This window comes from Lissotriton helveticus, chromosome 9 (genome assembly GCF_964261635.1).
Source record: "Lissotriton helveticus chromosome 9, aLisHel1.1, whole genome shotgun sequence".
NCBI lineage: Eukaryota > Metazoa > Chordata > Amphibia > Caudata > Salamandridae > Lissotriton > Lissotriton helveticus.
The window spans coordinates 148,744,262-148,767,394 of NC_136070.1; the positions used below are offsets into that span (position 1 = coordinate 148,744,262).

The following is a 23,133-nucleotide window of genomic DNA, read 5'->3' on the forward strand; positions in this document are numbered from 1 at the left end:
CGCATGTGCCCCAAGTACTATCGACAGCACTATTAAAATCATCAGTAGTCATTTGTGACTATTTGATTGAATGGGCAGCTGATATGGACATACTCGTCCTTTTTCAATTCGGATTGCGGCCAAAACTAGGAACTAACTAACAATGTCTGAATCTGGCTCAGACCACACTTAAATACACTAAGGCCAAGCATTCCTCCATCTACTTAGCTTTCGTGGACCTATGCACCGCTTTTGACTCCGTGAACAGAACCAACCTCTGGTTAATGTTACAGGATCAAGACGGAGCTTTATTGAGGATAAGATTCAGCTGGCACCAGTTTTATTATGGGTTAGTATTTGGTTGATCCCAGCGGCTAAACTCAGTAAGGACATTATATCCGACTGCCTGATGTTGGATAAGGTAAGCTCCATAACCTGGCTAAGTTATATACAGGATACTCTCGGTTTTCTCTGTATAACCTGGTGGTTTACCGAACTCAGAAGTATCCCCAAAAATGCCAAGTTGGAGGTGAAAACAATATTTAAGGACTACCATGTAAATATCCGGCTGAACCACGAGTTATCCAAACACTCTGTGTTGCACTACTACAGTCTTTTATATATAGACATCCCCTTTGCATCGGTCGCTCGACCCATTAAGATGGGAGTGGTCACTTCTTTTGCGCTTCAGAGCAGGGACAATGTATTGGTCTTTAAAGAGCAGGGACAATGTATTGGTCTTTAAAGAGCAGGGACAATGTATTGGTCTTTACTTTTCAAACACTTCTTAGACCCAGAGGCTAACAGTCTCCTCCGGCCACTGTGATAATCATTCTGCACAATCACTATTGCACTTTATGTTCTTCTGTAGTACTGCACAGCCTATCACCAAAGCACCTTCTGAGACCCTTGTTACGGAGGCTAGGCCTCCAACGCTGTAGACCAGCTCTCCTCCACTTACGATCCCTGTATTCACCCGAAATTGTTTTCACCGCCTGTGCCTTTTTGAAAGCAGCACTCTTAGGGTTAGACACACCAGGATGAACTAGTCTGTCAGAATTTTAAGTGAGGAGGGTTCAGCATATAGTGTTAGCAGAGAAGTTGGGTCTACGCCTGGGGGACAGTTGGAGCGCATGGCGGACCCTATTTGAGGTTTTTGTTCTCTCTTTCTAGCTCTATCTCCTCCTAATGCTCTTTTATCTGCATCTAATGCCTATAATACTGTAATGGAGTGCTGAAACCTGACTTCGACTTGCACTTCCCGGTTCATTTCAAGCATGGTTATTTAAAGTATTATTTGATGTGTTGTTGAACCCTAAATGTCCTTTATGCACTCATTTTATAACTGTTTTTAATGTACGATCATTTTTACATTTTTGTGTATGATTATAGCTATGTGCAATATTTCCATGTATTTGTATGGCCTATTGTTTTTTAGACCTAAGAAAGTTATATTGAATTGAAGTGGTAACACCCTGTGGGATAACTACACAAAAACTTCAACGACCGGCCTTTTGCCTGAGCTTGGCCCAACGCGCATGGCCTTATTGTTTAGCCTAGCCTACCATGAGGTACAACTTAATCTTCATTAAACCAGTACAGCAACATTTCTCAAAACCCTTGAGCTTGCAGGGTGCACTAACAACTCTTTCAAATAGAAACGATGAGGCAATCCAAGTTAATATTTAAAAAAAGGTCAGATCGGCAGGTTTTACACCCTGAACCACTGGTGGCTTTTGCCTACGACAGTTTGCATTCTAGAAGTTGGCTGTAGTTTTACTTTTTGCTTTGATCGCATGGAGTTAAAGCACTCTGTAGGCTAAACAGTCAGGACTAGCTAAAGGTGTCAACCAAGACACAGGGTCACGTGGCAGCTAAATAACATTCATTCTTTCTCGACAGGAAACAGCCTACCTGTAGATGCATAATGCTTTTTTCTAAGGCACCGTCCCGGTTGCGCTGCTGCATGTTGCACGAACTATAGAGAATGCAAAAATAAGGTGGGCAGCCTATTACACACGAATCAATGTCAGGGGAAAATACTATCTCCCCAATATCAGGGGTCCCATGTGCCACTTATTTGGAGGCTCTCGTCCCTCATTTTTAGTCAAAGACTGTCCATATTCCTGCTGTGGCTGGCAAATTATGCATTTAGCTCAATGAATTTCAAGAAGTAGGACCTCTCGGACCAGCATGTCTATCTCAGAGAACCTCCGACTTCAACTAGACAGGGTGAAAGTGCAGCGCCAATGAAGGTGTGAACAGCTCACCCGGCCCTTGTTTGTTTACTCTTCTACTCTGGCACAGTAAGTCCTGAATTTAAAACTGAAAAATCAAACTAAAGTACGTAGTTAATAATGCTATTGTCGGACTGTAATTTCTATATGTCTATTGTATTTTGAGGATTGCCTGATGTGTATGACGCTCGGATTTGATGAAAAAAGTGTATTGTGACCATGTTGAAGTTGTCAAAGGCTATGATTTTTTTTTTTTTTTAAGTACGCAGATAAAAGAAAGCAGGCTTGGGAGACCTACTAACACCTGGCATCAGGTAGTTCACGCAATCTGAACACATACAATATTAAATGTAGAAAAGCACCATGTGTCAGTGTTGTCACTCAAGAACGATAACTCAATTTTCTCCAATTCATACTCGAGAACTCGGTATACTCCACACCAGCTAAAACGCTGTACTTGATAACCCTCGCATACACTTCAGAACCCTAAATGCAAACCCATAGGTCCATATGCTCCCATTCCACAAACTGGAGAGAAACCAATGACAAAAAAAAAAAAGGAGTACAAATGGGGAGATTACGTGTGTAAGAGGGCCAACCAAATATTTATTCTGAAAACTATGTACTATTAACTGGCAGTCCTCCCGGGGCGGCATCTGCACCATATACTGTCCTCGTTTAATGTAGGACGCTTCACAGTAGTTTTGTAAGCTCTCTAACTAAAAATGCAGCATCTTCAAGACCAAGGATGTGCTTAGAGGGGGGGAGCAAGTCATTTTTTTCCTCTGTGTCTCCAGCTATGTCTAACGATTGCTTTTTGCATTGTTCTGGTAAAACAATTCCCTTGGTTTTCAAGGGAGTTCTAATGTTAATCCATTAGCAGTAAGATGCAGGCATTTGATTCTGCCTGGCTACCTTTCCCTACTCACGTACTAGACTGTAAACCTACTTTTGGCTAGAAGAATGAAAGGGACCAAGCTAGGAACTACATTGTATTTTGCCTTTCACAACTCTGCGCTTTGGCATCATGACATAAGATACAACCGTCCATTTTTATTTTTTCCGACTACATTCTGCATCACTGGGCTTGTAGTTTTGCTTTTAACTGTCTCATCATAGGCTCAAAATCCCAGCATACATAGTGTTGTTGACTAAAATGCCAGAACATGCTGGAGGTGTTACGCATGACTGAGCCACTAGTCAGCTATGTTTTCAAATTTTACAGTCTTCTATTCCATTACAAACATGCATTAAAACAAGTATTGGTGATGTGAATGGTTTGGTCTTCTGTTTAGTGGAAAGTTTCATACATGCCTTCACAACACAGTAAATGTATAACAGACACCAGCTGAGCAATCTTCCTTAAAAATAATAAATGAAAGACAGGTGGCAGTGACAGAGGGAATATCACAAGTGTCTCTCACACATACAGAACAACCCTCTTCACAGAACTGGTACACTGAGGGAAGAAACTATGCAAACTTCCCAACTTCAGAAGGAAGTTACAGACAACTACAGTAGCATCAGCGCACGTGTTCCCATCACAGGACAGGTGCAAATTAGGAAGCAGAAGCGCAATGTTAACTTTCTCACAAAAAAAGGGAAAGTATGGTATTAGTAAATCAAGCTGTTCCCTCTCACAGAAGTCAATTCGTGCAATCTTCCATTTACCGCAGAACAGAACCAGCAGGGCAGCCTAGTACAAGCTTTCGTCGCCCACAGAATAATAAGTACACTAAAGGTGTAGGCTGCAGACAACTCTAGAGTGGGTGCCTTAGCGGTAAAATGAATGTGCAGGTGGATGAGTTGGTGAATGTGTGAGTTCAGACCACATTCTTGGTTAGCTGATATTTCACGTCCGCATCTGAAGAATCCTGCTGCTGTCACTGGCACAGCCTCTGTTTCTGGTGAATCTTTGGTGGGCCACAGACTGAGAATTAGCCATCACCTAGTCGGCCATTGTTATTTTGAGCAGCCTCGCCATAGTGTAATGTAACTCTGCCCTAGATGTCCACGAGGGTGCGAACCTCTTAAGAAGGGTTGTGCAATCCCAGACTTGGTGCTGCACCTGTTCAAAATGTTGAGGGCCACCACCAATGTGTATACTTCAGGCGAGGTGGGGACGACTAAAGAATGGCACATACAAGACATCTGAATATGGAGAATGTAGTTTAGTTTACAGTGCGAGATGGACAAGAGAAGGTACACTGTGAAGGGTGCACCAGGGGCGGAGGATTGTGGGAACTCACTGATGACATGCTGAGTCAGATGAGTCCTATGTTGATATCAATGATGCAGGCACTCTAGGTTGTGTGAAACCTGCACAGATATTTCCGGCCCGAAGCTTAAAAGAAATCTCAAAGCCAGGCATGTTTATTTTTACAATAAGAAGTGATCCAAGTCACACGGTGCGCGCATTTCCGGTGCGAACATTTAGGTACGTTTCAAAAGCTCGCTAGATAAGGAAAATGCTTAAATGCGTTTAATTATTCAGACAGCGTGCTCGGCTGGCTACTGCATGCAAATGAAATATGCGTCACTGTTTCCCTTATCAGATCTTTCAAATCAGTGGGGCTCTCAAAGTCCAGCGCACACGACACTGAAGCACAGCTAAAGGGTAAAGTATGGAACTGCCTGGGATCGGGTGGGGTTGCACGAGAGAATGCGAGGCTCGGTGCTGCATACTTCCTCTGAAAGGAAACTGCATGCTGTTGCAAGCCCTAGTGGACGGCTCTGGGCTGCAGATCAGCAGAAAGTGATCTGGGCGTGCAAACCGCGGAAAACAACAGAAAAAAGGCAAACAACGTGTTCGGCGTCAATGCTGCACGTAGAGGTTAACACTGCCACGAATCCAAACAGCATGACACCCGCCCCCCGCGCGCAACACAGACCCCCGCGGTGCAGGGGGTCCCCAACCTCATGGGGGCCCCCTCAGCACCACACTTCGCCCGGAGAGCTCCAGACTTAGTCCGGAGGGGGCCCCTAAGCGTACCCTGCAGGGGGGAGGGGTCCTCAAGTTTCGTGACGCCTCTGCCCCCTCCCAAACACCTCTCAGACCCCAAAGGGGCAGACTCTGCAGGAAAAACTGGCTTGCACAACCCTGCACGATACAGATGTTACATGCAGCGTGATGCATTAGCAAAGGACATTTCAATGTATTTTTAGGTAAAAGGAGGCTAGTTGTGTGAAGAAAAACATTTCTACCAAAATTCCCTTAAATACGAGCGCTGAACCGGCATTTATTTAAACGTAATTTTTTTTAACCTAATTTCAACATTCTGCACTTCGAGGCAACCCGAACAGACAACATATTGTAAAAGTTGACCTATAACTTGAGTGCTTGTGCAAACGTGCAGTTCCGCATTTCCCCCCCCCCCCCCATAAGTGCTCAGAACGCCGCCCATGACACGGGAATTAAACCACGCAGCTCGCGGTGCATTCCTCCTCACACATACCTCCTTCGAGCGTGAGAGCTGCTCTCGTTTCCCGAGTGCCGTCCTGTAGCCGCGCGCTGGAAGTTCAAGCGTGCTCCCTGCTCAGCGGCGGCCGCGCGTCTGCACCCCGCTTCCCTGCAGCCGAGCACGCGCCCCGCAGTGCGCCCCTCCTCGGCCGGGACCCGCGCTGCTCCTCAGCCTGCTCCTCCGTGCAGCAGCAGCATGACTGCATGCTCTGAGTCACCGGCTGAGCTCACACACACCAGTGCGGGAGGAGGCCCTCGCTGCGTGCGGGATGAGGATTACACAATCCGGACCCGAGGGGCCGTCGCTGCCCGTGCAGCCTCGGTGTCAGACTGAAACCAGCTCTTCCACTCCCCGGCAGGCAGCGGGAGCGTCTTGTGACCCGCGCGCCCTCCTCCTCCCTGCAGCAGCGGGCTCCCGCCCTCTTCCTGTGACCATATAGGGCGGATACACCCGGCTCAGCCGGGCGGGCGCTCGCCAATGGGCTGGGAATTTCCAGGCATACCACGGCTCTGCTGCTTCCCGTGGCCCTGAGAGGCTCGAGTTTGCTCTCCAAACCCTCCTTCCCCGCAGCGCTCAATCCACCGCCTGTTCAATGAGAACAGCCACCCCGCGGCACGCACTGACTACCCCCAATCCTGTGGAGGGCGGAGGGGGCGTTTCTGATGAAACTATCAGAAACTCAGTCTGCGATGTAAACACGGCCGCTTCAAGGGCAGGGTGAAGAGCGAACGTCTTCGAAATCGAACACTTTGCATAGAGATGTTTCTACCCCCCCCCCCCCCGTCCCCCCCTAAACAGCAGGCCGGAGAGTCATGTCTGCCTGGCATGTGTTTGACCCTCCTGGGCGCAGTGATAGCATTACAAGAGCATGCCACGACAAAGCCAATAGGTTTGTCCTTGTATAATGAGAGTTAAACAGTTTGAGTGAAATACTGTACACGTGAAGAACATGGTTACACTTGTTTATACAGCTCTCTTTGTACACCCCCTGCGTGCTGAAGTGGCCATAAGCAGACAGGGGCGGACTTTGCAGTAAACCACATTTGGCACTCGCATAGCTTTTGAGGAAAAATATTCCCCAAATTTCTGTTAGCTTAGTGAATATGTTTTTTAATTTGCATCCTGAAACAGTATCCTGCATCTGTGCGTGGAAAAAAACCTGCAAGTAGCACACTGTAAAGAGAAAACAGAACTTAATTACTACGAACAATGAGCATGAAGTAACTTTAGAGGCATTGCCGTCAGTGCCATTTACTCAGAAGACAGATAAGATTTTTATTGTTTCAGGTTATTTAAAACATCACAATATAAAAAGCACAATCAGGATAAAACCATTATTGGCTTAATCATTCAATAGATATAGCAGCACTCCACTCTGTCAGGAGCCAAATCCACTAAAGTGCAAGGTGCAATGCTGATCACATAAAATCAATAAGTCTAACACATAAAACAGAAATAAACCAACTCCATGCACAAAAAGAATTTTGTCATCAGTGCCAACCTGCTAAATAGACATAAGATTTGTGGACTATACTAAAAACTATAATGTCCAATAAAGAAATTATTACAGTACAGCAGACAAGACCCTTCAACAGCATCTCTGCAACTTTATCCAATAACGTGAGCATAATTTCCTAGGGTTATTTGGATAGGATAATTACTAAAGAGTATTACATTTTGGCTAGGGGCCAGTGATCAGATTTGGTGCAGGGCACAGCATGTACTCCCCAGTTCATTAAACCACATTCCAAAACCCAAGTAATGTACTCTCAGAAATAATGCTACATTTGCTGTGACAGTTTCGTAAACACCTGTGATACAAAACCAGCTACCTACAAGTATCGTTCTTAACTAAATATGGGCGACTGTTAAAACAATAAATACATATAGGAGAAGTCATAGAAGTCAAGGCACCCAATGTAGACCCAACAGGAAAATAAATAACTCTTCAATGGTGACGATGGTTTCAAGCTCTTGGGCACTAAAATCAATAGTTGTTTAGCTTCTTTGAGGGATTTCACACACCTGGCCAATAACTGCGGGTTCACACCATTCAGACATGCTGAGATAGCCATGTTGCATTATCTTATGCCAAGTTTACGGAACAGGTTTCAACCAGAAATATCTTAAATTTTTCAAAGTTGGGCAAACACATATTATGTGGGCAAGGCTTTCTTTCTTATAGTTGCATAAGCGGCAATGGTACTCCATAGACCCGTTAACCTCCCAAATGTTTAGGCTTTTAGGGGAATGAAACTGCATTTCAACCTCAATAGCTGTCTTTTAATTGTCAATTTCCTGTGGAAGGCTAAGCACATGGCTTTCCCCGGCTCTTGGTACCATGAGTCACAAAAACTGGCATGAGTTTTTCGAGACAGTTCTTGTATGTCCCCAATCAAGTTTTCAAGTTTTTATTTATTTATGATAACGGAACTCTGTCGAGATCCACATAACAGTTTATCAATAAAAAGAAAAAACGACATTAATTACATAAAAAATAGAAATGTCAGTACAATGTTAAAAAACATTTAAAGAAAGAAAACAGTTTAAAGCAAAACATTTCGTTTGGGGGGTTAAACATAGCTACAATAAAATCATAAGCAGTAAAAATACCCAACTGAAAACACAAAGGTTTTAACCATTTACGTCTGTGAACCATAAGGGCTGGGCAGACAAAAACAACATGGTATAGATCCTGGGAATAAAGTTTACAAAAATCACAGATATCTGTACCACCATGCCATTTAAACAATAAACAATTCAATGGAAGTAAATCATATCTCAACAAAAGAATAAATCGCCTAACTGCATGAGGAAGATTCCAACCTAAATATGGCTGAAGTTTTTTAATTTCACAAGAGTTACCGAAGGGGAACATTCCTCTCTTAGATTTTCGGATCATACTGTCAGCTCTAAAACTCAACTCCCAAGACGTAGTCTTTAAAGATAACTTCAGTTGGGGAGCTGATAATGTAAAAAGACTTTGTTCATCTATCTGTAATAAAGAAATGGCCTGTCTAAAGTTCCTTACAATAGAGGAGTAGACATTATATCCTAGATTGTATCCTTGCTGTTTTTAGCAGCAGTTTTGCAATAACCTTCAGGGTTAGGTTATGAGGAAAGATGTTTGGAGCCTCCAGGGATTCATTACCTCCCTCAAATAGGGTTCCCACATTAATGCTTCATCGTGGATGCCTCCCCTTATCATTTCCTTCAGAGACCCTGGTGCTGAGCTTCCCATATTATCCCAAGAATCGAGCCTTTAATATTAATGTTTGCTAAAAGAGCCCAAATTCCAGCCGAAGCTGTGATGATGGTGCTGCATTAGGGAGGTTAAAAAGACGTCTGTTACATCTTAATTGCACTTTGTCCGGCCAACCCGTAATGTTGTCTTTAAAAATCAACGAGCCAGACGCGAGTTTTGACATACATTTGGCATTAATTCCTTTATAGAGAAGTGCTGGGATTTGGTGAAAAACCCCAACAAGACGAAGGGTGCTATTCACAGAATAATGCAGCAGATAATAATGATTTGCCATTTCATGATGTTTTCAAGTCTCTGCTGTCAAAAGAATAGAAAGATCCAGACACTTGATTCCGCGTTTCTTAAGCAAACGTTATGTGTGCAAGACTTAGGAGAGATGTTCCGACAGACTCCTAAGGTGGACACTATGTTGGCCACAACGCCGCAAACTTCTAGTTTGGCTTTGGAGGATTCTACATTATCTGATGAGGTTGACAAAAAGGTGAAGGCTTCCCTGAAAAGGTCCTACGCAGCTGCTAACTTTTCTATCCGAGCCAGGACGTATGCAGTCTATGCTTCTCAGGCTTTGCTTAAAGATTTTCAGACTTTATATGATATGATGCTTTCTGACTAGGAATGAACTCCAATCCTGGCAAGTATGGAATTACTATATAGTTCATGTCATATATTTCTCTTTGTTACCTATGGGCAGCTTCCTCCTCGACTGGGGCTTCAATCAGTGGTCGGAGATCATTATGGTTAAAGTCTTGAAAACTTGAGGCTAGCCGGCTTGCCCTGGTTATGAAACTTCAATTTACTGGCTAGAGCTGGATAAGCTTGTGCAAAAAAGCTACAAAAAGGAAGAAGATGTTGAAGCCTTTTCAGTTCTCCATGGGCAGATGTTCTTTTGTTCAGAAGAAACCGGCCTGTGCTCTTACTGCCAAATGTCCCTTTCGATCCCAGGCCTGAAATAGGGGGCTGCATTTGCCGTAAAGTGACACCCAACATTCCAGTCTGGGAGTGAGCAACCGCCCAAAGAAGTATCACAGGGTAGGGGCACATCTACTTCATTTTTATCATCATTGGCGTGCCACGATTTCAGACGAATGGGTCTGCAGATTGTCAGGCAGGGCTAGCCAATCACTTTTCGATCGTTTCCTCACAGGGGTCGGTTCTTTGCTACCTCATTGCCAAGGGGCGATTCAAAAAGACTAACCATGATTCAGGGGGTTCAGTCTCTTCTGGAGAAAGGGGTGATCAGTCATGTGCCTGCTTCACAAAGAAAAAAGGGGTACGATTTCCGGCTGTTCTTGCTTCTGAAACACGATGGTCGCCGTGGCCTGTTCTCAATCCCAAGTCGCTGAACAAAGATATGGTGGTGGAACACTTCAAGATGGTTTCGGTCCAAACTATTCTTCCTTTGCTTGCTCGGGACGACTTCCTGGTCACGTTAGACCTCCAGGATGCTAACTTTCATGTCCCCATTAATCAGGCAAGCCAGAAGTAGTGTAGGTTTGCTGTTGGAGGACTTCACTTTCAAGGTTTTGCCCTTTGGTCTGGTAACCTCTCCGAGTGTTTTTACCAAGGTATTGGCCCCAGTGGTGGCACTTTTTCACTTACAACATATTTCTATTTTTTCATACCTTGATGACTGGCCTTATCTGCTCCTCCTATTTTGTAAGTCTCAGGTAGACCTCCAGCTGGTGCTTCAAATGCTGCAGGACTAGGGTTTTCTTGACAACTTTCCAAAGTCTCCGTTGGAACCTACCCAGACCAAGTTATTAATTGGAGTCCTGTTCGATATGGTGCAAGTGAGGCTCGGCTTCCTGCACATAGGGGGACGGCCATTCGGACCTCAGAGGATCATCTTCGGCGCCAGTCCCCATGTCCGCCAGGGCTTGGCTGAGAGTTCAGGGCTTGATGGCAGCCTCAACGGCAGTGGTCCCTTGGGTACAATTTCATCTTAAGCCATTGGTGAATCATGTTCTATGCTTATGAAGTCCCAGCTCACGCAACTACGACAATCTATTCCGGTGACACCGGCAATAAGGGGTACTTTGACGTGGTGGCAGTTGGAGTCGCATCAAACATGAATGAGGCATGATGTTCTCCTATCCCCCACCTGTGTTTCTCACCACATATGCCAGCATGTGAAGGTGGGTGCAGTGTTCAGGGATCAGGAGAGGCAAGGTTCCTAGACAGCGTGGGAAGCACGTCAGTACTCCAGTTGAAGGGAGTTGTCAACGGTCTGGCAGGCCCTGGTGATTTTTTCTCTCCAGTTGGTGGGGTAAAATGTTTTAGTTCGTACGGACAATCAGGTCTCCAGGTCTTATCTGAACAGGCAAAGGGGGACCAGGTGTAGGAGTCTGAATGGCACTGCAGCTTAGATATTAGCTTGGGCGGAGTCTCATCTTCTCGCTCTTTCTGCTATGTATGTTCAGGGGTCTCTCAACATTCAGGCCAACTGTTTGAGCAGGAACATGCAGTCTTCGGTGATGTATCGCATCTCAGATTGGGAGTTAAGTCAGGTGTGTGCGATGTTAGGAGTTTCCATGGGTGGATCGGTTTGCATCGCTACACAATGAGATGCTTGCTCCTTTCTGTTTGAAGACTGCAGTCTCCCAGGTGTGGGTGGTGCATGCCCTCTCAGGCCCGTGGCCCAAGGGGATTCTTTATGCCTTCCCATCCATTCCCCTTCTCTTGTGGGTGCTGCAGAAGATTCGAGATGGGATGACTTCAGTCATTCGAACTGCTCCTTTTTGGCATGCGAGACCTTGGTTCCCAATGCTATTGTCTCTGTCCAAGGGGGTGAATCGTCCTCTGTCCCTTCGGCCTTCTCTACTCCAGTTTCCCTCTCTTCCCATGTCACACCTATGTCATCTAAGGCTGACGGCCTGGAATGTGAAAGGACAGGGCAAATGGGTCTTGGATGTTCTAGAGTTGTGGCTCTCGATATTCAGGGCTCTTGTAAACCTTGAACTTTGAAGTCGTGTAGAAAACACTGGGGATCTTTTCAAAAGTGGTGTGCTTCTAAGGATTTTGATACCCTGACTGTGGATAGTTTTTTGTTCTTGATTTGTTACGTGATGGTTTTTTTGATAGGTCTCACTCATCCAATCTTTGTGCCCAGTGGCAGCAGTCAGGGCATTTTATGTGCAAGGCAATTTTTCCAGGGTTTCCCCTTTGGTGTCTCGGCTCCTGAAGAGCTTCTGTTTTTAAGAGGCCGGTGGTGCCTAAGTCTGCTCCTTCTTGAGTTGAGTTGAGATGGGATTTGTAGAGCGCTACTTTGCCCGTAGGCATCAAGGCGCTAAAGATGGAAAAGCTGTGTGATGAAATTGGGATTCATCTATGGTCCTTAAGGGTCTCCAGTTGACCCCGTTTGAACAACTGGATTCCTGTCCTTTGTCTTGGTTGTCTGCAAAGACACCTTTTTCTGGTGGGCATTCCATTGGCTCGGCGTTTGCATGAACTTGGGGCTCTTCTTTCCTCTTTTCCCTTCTTACGCATCTTTTCTGACAGAGTTGTACTTCAGCTGGATCCTACTTTTGTTCCTAAAGTCTCATCTTCTTTCCATCTAAACCAGGAGCTTGTTCTGCCGTTGTTTCCCTCGGATGTAGAGGGAATCCATCTTCCCTGGACGTGGGTCGCGCTCACCGGCGTAGCTAGGGGGTGCTTGGGGGGCGGTCCGCCCCAGGCGGCACTATTCTGGGGGCGGCAGCCGCGCCGCGACACTTGGGGCCCGTTGCGGCGGACTTTATAATTTATTTGTCCCCAAATAAATTAGAACGGCCGCCGCAACGGGCCCCAAGTGCCGCGGCGCGGCCCGGTTTCCGTTTGAAGCGCCCCGCCCTCCTTGCAACTAGTCTGCTTTCTATATCTTGCAGCGCACGCAGCACCACGTAGCGTAGTGGTGGTGTGGTGCGCGACTGGACGAATCGCAGATGGAGGGGGAAGGACTCCAATGAGCTCTGTCAGCTCAGTGTCGGATCCAGCCGTGGACGAGCCCTCCCCTTCTCAGGGTGCTCCGACGGCGGATGAAAATGTTGTTTTCTCTGGCCCATGCCAGAGTGCAGGTAGAATTACCTAGCTCATTTCTGCCATAGTGTGATTGCCTCTGGGGGTGAAGTGGATGAGGTGGCGTGCCTGTCTGACATGCATTGCAGTGCTACACAGGACTGCCGCTCACTACTGGTAGGAGGCTGGTGATAAGAGACCAGCTGTTGTCCATTGTTGTTTCGTGTGTCATTGCCAGAGGAGTGTGAGAAGCAGAAGCAGTTCATTGTGTGGTGTGCATCTTCATGTTGTTTTACGGAATGAGACTGAATGTATAATGTTTAGGTATTCCTTCATGTAATGCCGTAGAAGAGAATGATGAAGTATTTTTCTAATTATCTGTAATCTGCATTACTATAGTTCTCCCTTCTCATTCCAGTGGTTGCATTCATCTCGCTGTGCAGGCAATCGAACGGAGGCGCCGCACGTAAAGGGTCTGTATTGGTACAGCACCAGCAGGCTTTGAATTTATTACCTTTGCTTACATGCATTGCAGGGCCTGCACTTATAAAATCCCAGCTTCATGACATCCACTTGGGCTTCTCCTTCATGTCACTCCTAACCAGATAGTCTCGCACTGACTTAGCTTTACAGAAAGTGATGCTTGGGTTCTTAGGTGCATCATGTCCTATTACTGGGTAATTTTTAATGAGGTGTCAATATTTTCTCATTCTGTTACCAACACATAGATGTTCATTAGTGTATGTTGTTACTAACTTAGGTGTCTGACCTTTCTGACCGATTTCAACCCTTTTTCTTCCCAATAGAATGCACTCCCTCCTTCTGTTATCAGCACTGTGAACTGCCCTATTGATCGTGCTCTTGCTATATCCTCTCGCTTTCAATCTGCCAATCATGTCTCTACTGACCTCCCGGTGCAATTCTTTTTGGCTGGTAAACGTTTCCTGTTACTCTGTGATTATAATTGCTGCCCCAACGTACCGCGTTTATTGTAGTTCCTTGTGGGTCCGTCCCAGGGCCGTCAATCTTGTTGCGCGCCAGCGCTACCAATGACAGCCCTGTGCATTATTTTGGCCAGCCCTCGCGCTAAGAACGTAGCAGTGACGTGTCACGCGCTTCACCACTACGCGCTCTCATGAGGAGTGGAGTCTGGGACAGTGGCAGTGCTGGGCGATTTGCTGCTGCAGCAGAAGGGAACTAACCCCTGCCATAGAGACCTTGGCACTGGCTGCCACCACTGTGGAGTGCTTCTGGAGGCTGAGTGAGGTAAGAGCTAAACGATTTTCAGAGGGAAGGAACATAACTGCCAAGGTTTCAGATTGCTGTGTGTGACATTTTCATTATTTTTTTTTATTTATGAGTGATACTTTAACAACTATGGGTGAAACTTTCTCACAAACAAAATGAATATGAGGTAAACATATAAATATCAGAATTTACACTCATTTGAGCAATGAAAAACTGTAGGAAGATATTGAAAGTGCTGTAAAGCATGAGAAACGGAAGTGCCTTAGTAACCTAATCGTATCGTAAAACAAATATCTAGTCATGATTATGATATTAAACCTTACATTCCGACCTTAGCAGGAATATTTATAATGTCAGCACTCAGCAGCTTTCATTTTGTACACTTACCAAGTCTGTGAGTCACAGTGCGGCAGCTAGGGATATAAAGACTGAGACCGCTGGCCTTGGGTCCCTATAGTCCCTTGGAGTGTCACCTTCCTTGGCTGTAGACAGCTGCTGGCAATTGGGATACATCACGCAGAGACTGATGATGGTGAGACAAGCTGTAAAGTGGCAAAGCTGTCTTGAGAGCTGTGCCCTGTGTCTTTTAAATACACTCAGCACCTGCTCTCAGACTCACACCGACCGGAAAGAACACACCATGATAGAGCCTGAGCATGCAGCAAGTGTTGAGGGTCTGAAGGTGACAGGCCGAACACAATTATTTACCTCCGCACAGCTCAAGGGCCTGATGAGCAGGACATTTAAATTTAAAACATGAGTGTGTCATAGGAGCTAAATACCTTGACACTAATGTACAGGACAGAGCGAGCTGGAGCACCACCACTGTATGGGCTAGAGCTGAGCCACATGGCTGCTACCGCAGCGGCTGCTGTCTGGTAAGAATTCGTGCCGCTTTCTCAAGAGGTATAACTGCAGGCACTTTCTCACGCATCATTTCTCACCGGTGTTTTCAACAGTGTAGCCTTGGACCGTGTCATGTATGTGCATGTAACTTGAATGATCGGGTTAAACTTTTAATGGCGATACTACCTGCCTCTCGGACCTCTTTCAAGTGCTTGCTGTCCTTTTTCCCCAGCACCCCTCTGCCAGGAGTGGCAATCTGAGGGATAGCCCAGGGCGCCACAAGCTCTAGCTACGCCCCTGGTCGCGCTCTGTCTATTTGTCTAGGACTAAGTAGTTTTGTAAGTCCTTGAGTTTGTTTGTCTCCTTTGGTTCTGGTACTCTGGGTAGCAATGTTTCTTCCCAGTCGATTCGCAGGGGCGTCAAGCAGGCCATCATTCAGGCTTACGCGGATGTGTGTCCTCCTTCTGATGTTCAGGAGCATTCTATTCGTGCAGTGTTTGCTCCCTCGGCTGAGGCTGGTGGATCTTCCATTCAGGAGATCTGTTGTGCTGCGATGTGGTCTTCTCAGCTGACTGTTGCCCGTCATTATCTTTTGGATTTGACTGGGGTGAGCATTTTTTTGTGACATCTGTTTTGCAATCAGCAATTGGAGTAATTGTCGTTTCTTTTCAGCTTTTGTATCCGATTTTTTTTGTCGGTGAGCTTCTTGCTAGGTATATCCTCACAAGTTAGGACTGGGAGGAGGAGGATGGAGATGAAGGGGTCATGTCCTATTGCTTACCGGTAATCTTCTTTAACCCGATTTGGAATCCTCCTCGTCCCAGTCCACATTCCACCCACCCGCCCTTATGTACATCTCCACGAGTTATTCTCGGACTTGGTATGTTACTGGAGGATGGGCAGGAGGGGTGGGGTGTTATACTTCTATCATAAAAACAAAAGACAGCTTCAAGCTGAAGGGATATACGATCCTTAGCATGGAAATATCTGTCAGAAGTGAAAACGCCTCAGAAGTTAGGACTGGGAGGAGGAGGATTCCAAATCGGGGTAATGAAGATTACCAGTAAGTAATAGGACAATATTACAGGTGACAAGGGACCCCACAAATCACCTGTAAAAAGGATATTAAATACAGGATTTTATGCAGGGATTAAAGGCTCCCATCTACTACGAATACATTCTCAATAGAGAAGGCAAGGAGTTGACCACATTTGTAATAGTTTCTCAATGTAATCTTTACCCCCACAATGAGGAATAATGCACATTGGTGGTAACTGTAAGAAGCTAATATAATTTATTATTTATTTATTTTATAGTTTTATAGAGCGAGAACCAGACCTGTGAGGGTATCAGAGCGCTTTACAGGATTGAGGGGGAGGAATACAAAGCATAAGGATGGGAGCGATCACATTGGGAAAGCTAGGGACACATTGTACGGGAGGAGCACACAGTCTAAAGTCCAAGCTACATGTGGGATACAATTAAAGCAGGACGATAACAAATACAAGGGGGCTGCATTATACAGGAGGTGCACGCCATCAAAGGTCTAAGCTACATGTGGGATAAAAATTAAAGCAGTTAAAAATTGAAAGCAGGTAGGTATAATATACAAGCAGTCTCAGCTTTTGGGGGGGATGCCCCGGAGTGCAGAAAAATTTATCATCCGTGGAGGCCGTGGATAATGCCGAGGTGGAGGGTGGAACAGTCGATGAGGTGATTGAAAAGTATTCATTAGATGAGGTATTTTCCCATTAAGAACGTCTTGGTCTCCTTCTGAAAGTGTGCCAAGGACGGAAGTCTTTTGATGGAGGGTGGGAGAGAGTTCCAAATTCTTGGTGCAACCCCAGAGAAGGCCAGATTGTAGGTTTTTTTTCTTCCGGAAGCGTGGTGGTTGCAGCAGCAGGTCTTTGGAAGATCGGGAGTTTCTGGCTTCTCCGGATATCACGAGTTTGTGTGCGAGAAATGTAGGGGAATTAGAGTATTGAGCTTTGTGAGTAATGCAGGCCAGTTTAAATTGTATTCTGGTCTCTTGGGGAAGCCAGTTCTGAGCTTTGAGGTGCGGAGAGATGTAGTCAAATTTTTTGGAGCCCGTTAGGAGTCTGACGGCGGTGTTGAGGAAGGCTTTCAATGGGGCTAGAGAGTTCTTGGGTAGCCCTGCAAGAGTATAGCATCCATATTCAAGTCTGGAAATGACTAGGGCCTAAGGTCGGACGCATCGAGGAAGGGTTTTAGGTTTCTTAGGTAGGTCAGGTAGGTCAGGTGGAATCTAGCCGTTTTGGCCATAAAGTTTATATGGCCTTGCATATTCAGGCTGCCGTCAAGGGTTATTCCAAGGGATTTCGCCGAGTCAACAATGGTAGGGGGGCAGTTTCGTGCCATGATGGTTTTGATCCAATCCTGGATGTCTGGATTGGGTTTGGGTGGGGAGATCAGAAGAAATTCGGTTTTATTTGCGTTGAGTTTCAGCTGGTTTGCAGTGAGCCAATGAACTGTCAGTTTCAGGGCCTCGTTTAGGGAGAGTATATCCTCAGGGGAAGAGATTTTTATGTAGACCTGTGTATCGTCGGCGTACATAAGGTAGGAGATGTTGGCGGCACGAAGCACCTTGGTGAGAGGTTCCAGGTAAGGTTGAAGAGGGTGGGGGAGAGGGTTGATCCTTGGGGGACTCCAACAGAAACCGGAGAGGGGGTGGATAGATCACTGTTGATGAGGATTCTCGGTGAGCGGTTTTGGAGGAAGGATCTAAACCATTCAAGGACGGTGCCATCCAATCCCATCCTGAGTTTGAAGCGTTCTAGGAGAATTTCGTGGTTCACCGTATCAAAGGCAGAGGAAAGGTCTAGAAGGATTAGGAGACAGGTTTTGCCTTGGTCTAGGGCTTGGAGGGCGTCATCCACAATGTGGGCGAGGGTGGTTTCCGTGCTGTGCCCAGGTCTGAAACCTGATTGGAAATAACCTAGCAGGTGAAAGTTGTTGATGTGTAGGCTTAGCTACTGTTGCACACAATTTTCCAGAACTTTGGCAAGGAGTGGGATGTTGGATATGGGTCTATAGTTCTCAGTGGAGGCAGAGTCCAGCGTGTTTTTTTTAGGATGGGGACAACTTCGCCAGTCTTGAGCGAATCAGGAATTGAGCCCTGTAGGAGTGAGGCGTTGATTATTGAGGTCCAGGAAGGAATGATAGCCTGAGAGGCGGCAGCTAGTCATCTCGGCTAAGAAACTAGGCAATGAATGGGCATGCAGTATCAACTAAATGGGAACATATGTTAAACACTCACCATTCACAACCTTTCCCAGAAATCCTGACTGACACAACTAACGGTACTCGTATCTGTATGAAATATTATGAATTTAGGAGTTATGGCTATGTGAAATGGCAAGTGTCTGCTCTGCCTGCTAGCTCTGCCGTTGTCTCACAAACAGTTTTGTAGCAAGGGTGCCACAAGCCCTTGTGCCAGCAAGGAAAATGGGTCACCCAATCTGCTGGTTGGCTACTAAATTACAGCCATCACTGGAGTTCAGAGGGTTCCGCTGTCAGTGCACCTGCCACACTATTGATAACTACACCCCTGTTCACAAATGTAAAAGCAAAACGTAGGAAAATCGCTGTTCTCATGTAATCTGCACAGACTCTGCAAAAATACAAGCACAAAAAAGTCTCAGTCACAACACATAAATGTAAAACAGTTATGCAGAAGGTGGCCGAATGATTCCTGAAAGTGGCCATGTACTCAAACGCCATAAGCAGTGCACTTTTTCCTCATACACAACAAAAAGGGCAGCATAACAGAATAAAATAACAGAGCAGGTAATACTAGTTCAAGAATAATTTGAAAACAAACACGAGGCAGGTGCACTACAGGAATGAGCAATGCCCTCTTATCTCATGCAATGAGCAGAAATGCACGGCATTTAAAGTGTACAGGTACAACAGAGGGGCCCTGCCCACGTGCACTCGTCATAATAACACAGACCTGTATATTGCAGACAACCGCAGTGCAAGCTTCTCTCATCAGCACGTCTAAATTGGCAGAAAACAAGATGGGTCTGTCATGTAATGACAGACAAAATAAGTATAGTGCAGGCGGTATCACTGCAAGCCTCCCTTACATGAAAAACTGGTACAGTATGCGAAGGTGAAGTGCAAGCTTTGTAAACCTCAAAAACAACACTAACTGGAGTAGTGCAATCTCCCCTCTCTCGCCCCCCCCCCCCCACACACACACATACGGATTAGCACAGCCAGGAGCAGTGCACGCTGAACACCCACTACCTGTAGAAAGCCGGCTGAACACAGAAAGCATAAGTGCCAGCTTCCCCACGTGCATACAAATACAGCACAAACAGCAGTGGAAGCGTCCCTTTGTGGGAATACATGTCAAGCACAGGTAGCACTCTAACACATCTATAGGGAAGGTTGTGTGTTGAAAGTTTAATGTAATGTTCCACCAAGTTGCTCATGGTGGTGGATGCTCTGTCACACTACAGAACTACACGGGACTGCCAATTCCTGCACACACAAACTTGCTGACTCTTGAGGAACAGACACACACACTCTCCTCTCTTTCTCCCTCACTCACCACGTGGCCCTCATGGCCTCTGGATTGCATTTGGGAGAGCAAGGAGCGTATTTCCGTTAACCCCTTCTGTTTTGAAGTTCAGAATCAGCCAAACAAACTGAAGAAATAAAATCGCAATATCCTCTGCTGGATACAAAGTACACCTTTGTTGCACTTGACTCTCTGAGAGTGGCGAGACATAGACTTCCAAGAACTAGTCAGGGGAGATGTTGGGGCACGCAACAAACTACAGCCATTACATCATTATCCAACCAATTCTTTTATTTATAAAAAGGAAAAGTACTTTATTACATACACAGTATTATGCATTCATTTACAATTATTTACAGGATGGCAGGTGAAAATACCTATAGTAACACCCTGTTAACAGTTCACAACCCTAGCCCTGCAGCCTAAAATCACAATACCCCCGCATATACTAGACACACTATAAAGGGGTGCAGTTATCAAAAGGCTAGCCAACTGGCTTCAGGGTGTCACCACATTAAGCAAAGCAAAATTAAATCATAATAAACCAATGCAACACCATTAAAACCACTAAGGATTGCACCATCTTACAATGTAAATGTAAATGTAGTTGTAAATGTAGTTGAGCTTATATAGCGCACAGCTACCCGCAGTGGGTTTCCCGGCGCTTGCTTAGGGAACCCTTCCTGGTATTCCCCTGTGAGATAGCAGGGTATCCACAAGGTGAAAGTCAGGCATCCCGCCGCGAGGGGCCGTTGTGGAGATTAAGCAAGCTATTGCCCAGAGTCACAGAGTGTGAACCCGTGAGTCGAGGAGGCACCGGGGCGAGAATTATCGAGTCCGTGGAATTTTTAGCCCAAGACCCGCCGAGGCGGGAATTGAACCCTGGTCCAGGACCGATCTCAGCTTCCGGGTCTGCTGCCTCTAACCCCTGAGCCACACTTCTCCACAATGATATTCATGAATACAATACAGCGTTTCTCAACCTTTTGAATTTCCCGGGACCTCTACTAAATCACTTCTGTAAGACAAGGACTCATACCTAAGCAATTTTTATGATTTGAACCTCAAAACAATACAGAAGCAAGCGAGCGTCAAATACATACATTATGCAATATTTTAATTTTCAAATGAAAACAAATGTAAAAATCGAAATTTTAATTGCAAAGTTGGAGCATTTCAAAATGTAGTTTTACTTCTAAAAGACATAGTGGTATGCTGGACTTCAGCATATCATTTTGTCTTTTTGCTCCAAATTATTATTTGAGATTTATAATGTGCATGGCTGCCTCAGCAACGAGGCGTCCCAGCGCAACCAGATGCATGCTTTCTTTTTGTCAGTGCTTTACAAGTCCTTCAATTGAGGTCACAAATAGTCTATAGTGGATTCCTTTTGCTGTACTTGCGCTGCTCCCATAAAGCAAAGTAATCAATCATACTAACCACATTTTTATCCTCCAATTTCAAATTCCTTCCGACATAACATTTTCAAATTTCCAGTCTTGCTTTTTATGCATATATAGTTCCTTAATCTGCTAATATTATTTAATTTTCTTAACAGTCAAGGACCCCAGGGGGTCCACAGACCACAGATTAAGAATCAAAGCTTTAATACATATAATTCACTGTTTTCTTTAATGTAATTCACTGTTAACTTTGTCATTGTTCATTAAGCTTATCAGTATTCTTTGGGTGCATGGGTCTTTCTTTACTTTTACACATGGTGAAAAGCAGACTTGAAAACTCACCAACAGAGATACCAGCACCCTTGAGCAAACAGATTGAAGGCCGTGGCTCCAAGAGTGCTGAAAACAACCAAAACCCCTTACTGAACATCAATGTAACACTCTGGTAGGCAGAGTGTCACCAAGAATTTGTAGGGACCTCCTGTAGGGCTCACCGCTGCTCCTGGGTGTCCCTTACGAAAAGCACCACACTTGTGCTGGGTGCCCCTGCCTCACGAGGCAGTGAACACTGATTATATTAAAAAAATACGTGGCCTCAGTGCCTTGTGGATCATGGCATTGCCTCCGGGTTATGTTTTTACTCATTAGTGTTATGTCGCAACAAAAGTACCTTCCTTTCTTTTTGAAGTAAATGTGCTCTTCCATGCAATCTTGTTCAACAGGTGCTTAATTCTTCAAGCGAGGAACCAGACTGCGCTTTGCTGCGGGCCATAGGAGAGCCACAATGGTTCTCATAGCCAGTGCTTAATTTGAAGCAAAAAATAAATAAGTACCAGGGTTATTGTCAGGCGGCCACTGCAGCCTGCACCAAACATTCTATTCTATGTGCGTATGTAGAGCGCATGGCTACCCATAGGCATTCCAGTGCTGGCAATGCGATACAGAAACCAACTGCTGCGCTCAGGGGGTGGGGGAGTTAGTTGTTAGAATTACCATGACTTTAGCAGTTTGCGGAATCTGAGTTCATTCTCGGTCAGTCTCAGAGTGAAGGGAAGAGAGTTCCATAGTTTAGCTACATTATAAACAAAGGATCGCCCTCCACTTCTTGCACCTTGAATGTGTGGGAACCACTGCCATGTGGGCATCAGAAGAGCTCTGGTAGGCCTATAAGGGGAGATTAGTGGTCTGAGGATGGGGGGACCTTTTTGTTGAAGTGTCCTATGTGCAATGCACAAGGCTTTAAATTAAACCCTCTGTTCAATGGACAGCCAATGTCTAGGCTTCTACAGAGTGGCTAAGGCCCACGGGTGGAGTTGTGTTTGGGAACATTAAGGAGAACTCAGGCTGATGCATTCTGCACTACATGCAGTTTTTAAGTCACAGCTTTTGTTGCACCCAGGTATAAGTGTTTCCGAAGTCCAGGCAGGATAGAATTAATCAATCAAAGAGGGATGTAAGGGGGAAAAAGCTATATAGGGCAGCCCCCCACTCAACGAATATGAAACAGAAAGCCCTATTCAGCCTGCATGATATGGATCTCAAACTCTGTAACTAATGGGGCCATACCTCATATTGGCTCACCAAGAAAAAGTTAAATTTAACCAATGCTGTGTTACAGGTCCGGACATGCCTTAAGATATGAAGATAGATGTGCACAGGATCACCCACATAAAGAAAATATGTGAGAAGGCAAGGAAAGTACCTCACGGACGTAACACCCGAGGGGGTTCCCAGTTTATTAATCACCGGTATACCCACTTCTCATCATCGGTTACTTTCCTTGCTGGGAGGATGAAACAAGTGCAAAAAAGAAGTGTGCACAAGAACGAATAGAGAAAGAAACAGACAAGGAGTGTACAAATACACTACCTAGTAGGACAGAGAGAAGTGCTCAGAAAAAATTAGCAAGTACCTACACCCAACATAGAATTAATGCCTGGACTACAAGCCTCTTAGATAGAGGAGGGAGCAGGTGTAATATTTTGCAGAACATAAAAAAAATGGTGTAGCAGTACGCAGAAAGTTTTGTGACTTGAAGTTTCAGGCCTAATGAATCATCCAGCCATACCCCCAGGCTCTTAATAACTGACTTGGGGGCTGCCGCTGGGGGCAGGTCCGTGCCCAAAGAAGCTGGTCGTCCTAGGTTAATATG

At 45.4% G+C, this 23,133-nt stretch overlaps 1 protein-coding gene across 4 annotated transcripts in view; it reads right to left on the reverse strand.

The window, feature by feature from the left end:
- MIDEAS (mitotic deacetylase associated SANT domain protein) overlaps positions 1–23,133 on the reverse strand; it is a 733,716-nt gene that overhangs the window by 293,684 nt on the left and 416,899 nt on the right. The window contains exon 1 of one of the 4 annotated variants that reach the window (XM_078659670.1): positions 5,914–6,088. The exons of 2 other annotated variants lie outside the window; for them this stretch is intronic. The gene's annotated coding sequence lies outside the window, so the exon portion shown is untranslated. Of the gene's footprint in view, positions 1–5,671; positions 6,089–23,133 lie in introns of those variants that run through there. One more of the 4 variants, XM_078659667.1, reaches the window with a different exon arrangement.